The sequence below is a fragment of the Bufo bufo genome, chromosome 2 (genome assembly GCF_905171765.1).
Source record: "Bufo bufo chromosome 2, aBufBuf1.1, whole genome shotgun sequence".
NCBI classification, from domain to species: domain Eukaryota; kingdom Metazoa; phylum Chordata; class Amphibia; order Anura; family Bufonidae; genus Bufo; species Bufo bufo.
This window is the reverse complement of record NC_053390.1, coordinates 517,995,930-518,001,929: the sequence shown is the minus strand read 5'-3', so window position 1 is coordinate 518,001,929 and position 6,000 is coordinate 517,995,930. Positions and strand designations below refer to the sequence as shown.

The 6,000-nt window shown below is 45.8% G+C and overlaps 1 protein-coding gene across 3 annotated transcripts in view; it reads left to right on the top strand.

Moving 5' to 3' along the window:
* Positions 1 to 458: 458 nt before the first annotated feature.
* CSGALNACT1 (chondroitin sulfate N-acetylgalactosaminyltransferase 1) overlaps positions 459 to 6,000 on the top strand; it is a 418,621-nt gene continuing 413,079 nt past the window's right edge. For all 3 annotated transcript variants that reach the window (XM_040417905.1, XM_040417904.1, XM_040417903.1), the window contains exon 1: positions 459 to 851. The gene's annotated coding sequence lies outside the window, so the exon portion shown is untranslated. The remainder of the gene's footprint in view (positions 852 to 6,000) is intronic.

The following is a 6,000-nucleotide window of genomic DNA, read 5'->3' as shown; positions in this document are numbered from 1 at the left end:
AGCGAGGGTGAGGGGCCCAATATTGAGTTTTGCTATTGGGCTACATGATCTCTATGAACGCCCCTGGTGTAAAGGCAACGTCCCCGTTGCTCCTAAAGACTCATTTGTATATATTAAATCTTTTATTTTTCTCAGCAATGCAGACACATATTAACATGGGACCAACACAGATGCCTTCAGCTGCCAAGCGCACATGTAACAGGTCAGCCAGTTTCACAGGTACAAATCTGCTGACAGATGCCCCTTAATAGATTGTTTTGGAACACATGAAATGGCTTGTATGAATGGTTAATAGTTTGGAGTATTGCTTTAGTGTCCAGTACTGACTGGAGTATTGGGCCGAATGTTCCCTTCAGCCCCTGATCATTGGCTGTAGCTTCCAGTCACGGCCATAGCCACACATTGACCACCAGGTGTCGCTGCTGCCACTGCTCACGGACTGGCTGCGGCGTGGAGCTGCAGGTTCTGCTCAGGCAGCTTCTGGCGGCTCCATTCGCTTTGCCCATCAGCCGGGGTGGCCCGGGACTTGCGGCTGTGCTCGGTGTCCTTTCACAAGGCGGCGGTGCAGATTGTGCTATAATTGCTGTCTATTCTAGCGGCTGAGGGAGTGTTTTCAGGACTCCTATCACTTGCTGAGCTTGTTCATCTAGTTACAGAAGAGGAAAGTTTACCGGCGAGGCATGGTGGACGGATAGTAGGCTGCTGATCACAGTGTGCGGTATACGTGGGGATCTGGTATTGATTGTATCTCGGGCTTTGGATTAGTAAGCGATTTACAGGATCGTACGGATTTACTAACGACCACGGACGATGAGCCTTGCTGCAGACTGGCACCTAGCTCCTGCCTAGAGGTAATATTCGGAATATGCCCACATATGTTCTGTGAATGCTGTGCCACTGGTCCAAGTGCCAGGCCAGCTGATACCAGGGACTTTATCCCTGGGAGTTACCTTCCAGGTTCTGAGTGTGGGTTAACTGTTTAATTACCACTTTAGTTCCATGCCCAGTGACATGATACGAGTAAAAGGTAATGATTGGGGTCAGTAAGATGATCAGATGTGATCCACAAAATTTTGTGAACGTGGTCGATAATCGGAACAGGGATATGGTATGTAGTTCAGAACCTTACGAGTGGTCTTTGAGATCAACTACCCCCATTGCGATTTTTTATAATTTTTTTTGCTTTAGGGGTATCTTAAAGAAGCCCTCCATCTGAGAGACAAGTGACAGAATGAGGTGGCACAAAGTTGCACCCATAAGTCATGTTCATTAAGGTTCTGAAAGAGTTCTAGGAAGTTGGTGACAGTTGGTACGTAATGCTAAAGTTGTATCCCCAAATGCATCTCCTGCTGCCGCCCATTTCTCCAATCTAATAAACCAAAGGGTACACCATTGGCCAGGTCACAGGTGGCATCTTCCCCTTGAAAAAGTCCCAGTGCCCATGAACATGGAAATTTGGCAGCGTCACCTTCTGACATTGGCACCTGTAGTTTAAATGTTTTGGGTGCTGTTAATAGGTCGTCCTCTTATAATATTCTATATTATATATCCTAAACGGTGACATTTTAGAGGTTAATTTACGCTTTTCTATAATCCTGTGAGAACGGGATTCCTTTCAGGCACCTGCGGAGAGAGGAGCATGCTGATGCACCTGCACATACACCTTACAGCAGGGTATAGGCTATACTATTACTCCGTTCACACAGTATTAGTGTGTATGTGGCTGTTACCTGATAATCTTCCATTCACCGTTTTTTTTAAGTTTGTGTAGTTTAGAATTTTATCCTAAAATTGGTAATACACCTTAAAGAGGTATTCCTGATGTGAGAAGTTATCCCCTATACACAGAATAGGGATTTTTATTATTATTATTTATTATTAAAGCGCCATTCATTCCATAGCGCTGTACATGTGATAAGGGGTGCACATACATAATACAGACAATTGCACAAATCATAAACAAGACGAGTAACAGACTGGTACAGAAGGAGAGAGGGCCCTGCCCGTGAGGGCTTACAATCTACATGGTATGGGAGAAAGACACAGTAGGTGAGGGTGAAGTTGGTCATGGCGGTATGGAGGCAGCAGGGTCACTGGTTGTAGGCTTGTCTGAAGAGGTGGATTTTCAGGTTTCCTTTGGAGGATTCCACTGTAGGTGAGAGTCTGATATGTTGGGGTAGCGAGTTCCAGAGTATGGGGGATGCGCGGGAGAAATCTTGGTGGCGATTGTGGGAAGAGGCGATAAGAGGAGAGGAGAGAAGGAGGTCTTGTGAGGATCGGAGAGTGCGTGTGGGGGTGTATCGGGAAAGTAGCTCAGAGATGTAGGGAGGGGACAGGTTATGGACGGCCTTGTATGTATTTGTTAGTATTTTGAACTGAATTCACTGGGCAATGGGGAGCTAGTGAAGGGATTGGCAGAGGGGAGAGGCAGAGGAGTAATAGGGTGAGAGGTGAATTAGTCGGGCAGCAGAGTTGAGGATAGATTGGAGGGGTGCGAGAGTGCTAGATGGAAGGCCACAGAGGTGAGTGCTGCAGTAGTCTAGGCGGGAGATGATGAGGGCATGTACAAGCATTTTTGCAGATTCAAAGTTAAGGAAAGCACGGATGCGGGAGATGTTTTTGAGTTGGAGGCGGCAGGTGGTGGAAAGGGCTTGGATATGCGGTCTGAAGGAGAGTGCAGAATCCAAGGTCACTCCAAGGCAGCAGACTTTGTTGACAGGGGAGAGTGTGCAGCCATTGATCGTGATAGATAGGTCTGTTGGGGGGGTTGAGCAAGATGGGGGAAAGATGATGAATTTTGTTTTATCCATGTTAAGTTTTAGAAAGCGAAAGGCGAAGAAGGATGATATAGAAGATAGACATTGTTGGATTCTTGATAGTTAGGTGGTGATGTCTGGACCACAGAGGTAGATTTGTGTGTCATCAGCATAAGAGTGATACTGAAAGCCATGGGACTCTATGAGTTGTCCCAGGCCAAAAGTGTAGATAGAGAAGAGCAGGGGTCCTAGGACAGAGCCTTGCGGGACACCAACAGAGAGGGAAAGAGACGAGGTGGTGGTGTGGGAGTGGGAGACGCTAAACGTCTGGTCTGTGTGGTATGATGTGATCCAGGAGAGGGCCAGGTCAGTGATGCCAAGAGATGAGAGAGTTTGCAACAGAAGGGAGTGGTCAACATTGTCAAAGGCAGAGGACAGGTCAAGGAGAAGGAGGACAGAGTATTGTTTTCTGGCTTTGGCTGTTAGTAGGTCATTGGTGACTTTGGTAAGGGCAGTCTCAGTCGAGTGGTGGGGTCGGAAGCCAGATTGTAGGCGGTCAAAGATGGAGCAGGAGGAGAGTGGAGAGGACAGTTCAGAATGGACATGTTGTTCAAGTAGCTTTGAGGCATACGGAAGAAGTGATATGGGGCGATAACTGGACAAAGAAGATGGGTCAAGTGAAGGCTTTTTGAGGATGGGTGTAACATGGGTGGTAGCATGTTTAAAACCAGAGGGGAAGACAGGATAGGGGTAACTATTAGACTGGTAGGGGTCCTATCACTGCCACCCACACCAAGCATGAGAATGGGGATGCCATACCCGTGCCCGCAAAATAAAGGGAGCAGCAGGTCCGGCATACGCACTGCGACTCTCTACGGGAGTACTGGACCCCCACCTATGTAATAGTTATCCCCTATCCTGGGGGTTACTGGAATAATCCTTTAAATCTCTCCTGGACCCTCATAATCCTGCATGGTCAAAGTGGTGATGCACATCATGCTGGGCATATGCATAATACCTGCCGATTTCTAATGTGTAAGGGGATCTTCTTACCCCTCAAATGTTCATAGAGAAAAGAGTTCGGCTTGTTGTAGCTCTGTAAAGTGTATGGCCAGCCTTAGTCTACTTTCACACTGGCGTTTTGGCTTTCGGTTTGTGAGATCCGTTCAGGGCTCTCACAAGCGGTCCAAAACGGATCAGTTTGGCCCTAATGCATTCTGAATGGAAAAGGATCCGCTCAGAATGCATCAGTTTGGCTCTGTTCCACTTTGGAGGCGGACAGCGTTTTGGTGTCCGTCTGACGAAACTGAGCCAAACGGATCCTGACACACAATGTAAGTCAATGGGGACAGATCCGTATTCTATGACACAATATGGCACAATAAAAAACGGATCCGTCCTCCATGGACTTTCAATGGTGTTCAAGACGGATCCGTTTTGGCTATGTTAAAGATAATACAAACAGATCCATGACGGATCCGCACCAAACGCGAGTGTGAAAGTAGCCTAATTAGTCTAAAGTTGATCAAGACTGACAATTTCCACGAAAACTGAGTAATTTTAGGGTCTTTCCAGGAGTTCAATATAAATGGTCTACCCTCAGTATTGGTGATATTGGTGGCAGTCCTGACTCCCGTCACCCCGTCGATCAGCTGTTTGAAGAGATCGTGGCGCTCCCTTTCAAGTGAAGCACATACAATGTACAGCGCTTTGGTAGGCGGTGAGGAGACTTAGCGCTGTGGCATTTTCAAACAGCTGATTGGTGGAGGTGTCAGGAGTCGGACCCCCACTGATCAGATACTGATAACCTAACCCCAAGGATAGGCCATCAATGTCATACTCCTGGAAAACCCCTCAAACATGTCATGTTCCCCAAAACTTTGTTCATCCTTCATATAAGACCAGCTTGAGCATCCTTAATGGCCAATATGGAGTAAAGTGTCTATGACTCTGACGTAGCGATCATTCGTAAGACGATCATCCAGCTTGACTGAGTCTACATATTCGCTGTATTTCAGTAGGGAGAAGGGAATACGCTGCTGTCGCACAGTGTCACGTGTCTCTCTTTTTCCTCTTGTATGAATACCTTGACCCCTGTTAACACTACTAAACAGTATCAAAGTATATAGGAGCAACATCAACCCCAGGTTAGTCATACATTACTAGGAGTAATAACAGAGGAACAGCACAGCACGGAGTTCAAAGAATAGATGTTCTGGAATTGCTATTTTAAGGAGAAGACAAGTATTTACTAAAACGGGTTCTCTTTAAGAAAAATCTAAACAGATTTTCCTTTGACAGTTAAATAACATTTATTAATTAAATGTTCACATCTGAGTGAAATGAGCGCATTTAAAAAAAGTTATTAAAAATGTATGTTGAAAAATGTATGCAAGCATATGGTATATATCTTTACTTACGTCACTTCATTGACTCCAATTATGAAACTATCAGTTTTTTCAGTACATGATAGTCCAAAGCCGCACGTTACTGAAATAGCCATGTATCCCAGAGGTATTGTGGGATATATCAGTGGTTCCATCCTGTATGTTTTATAAAAAAAAAATATATATATATTTTCTACTGTATGGGGAAAAGAGGCGGTATGTATAGGCCTTGGGCAGTGTATTCATTGCAACCAGATTGATACTGTACTGACGGCAAGGGGCATGGATACTTCCATGCTTTTATGTGACTTCATACCTGCTATCATCCGAAATCGGAATAGCGCCATTCTGAGCCTTATGGCAATGCATGGCGGTTGTATGTTTGATTCTAGAATACCTTTATACTGACATTTCTGTTCTGGTAGAAGCTGTGTTCATGCGGGCTATTGAACGATATGTTAAAAGGTCTTCTGCGCGGTAGAATGATAAAGACATGAGATTGGATTCCTCTTTTCCTGTTCAACCACAATACCCGTTCTGCTGAGGAAAGCCATAGTCATGAAATGTGTCATACTGAATATACAGCGGGTCAACTTTGAAAAAATGTTTTTACAGGAATTCTCCATGCAGCCCTCATAGTGTCTTACAGTTAGGCCTCATGCACACGGCCGTTGCTCGGATGTTCCATGCATTGCGGTTCCCAATGCACGGGCAAGATCCCTGCGGCTGCCACAGACGGATCCAGACCTATTCAACTTGAATGGATCCGTGATCCGTCTGCACCGCAAAACAATAGAACAAGTTCTCCGTGGGGGTTCAGTGCCTCCGTTCTGCACCGCATCTTCCAGATTGCGGAC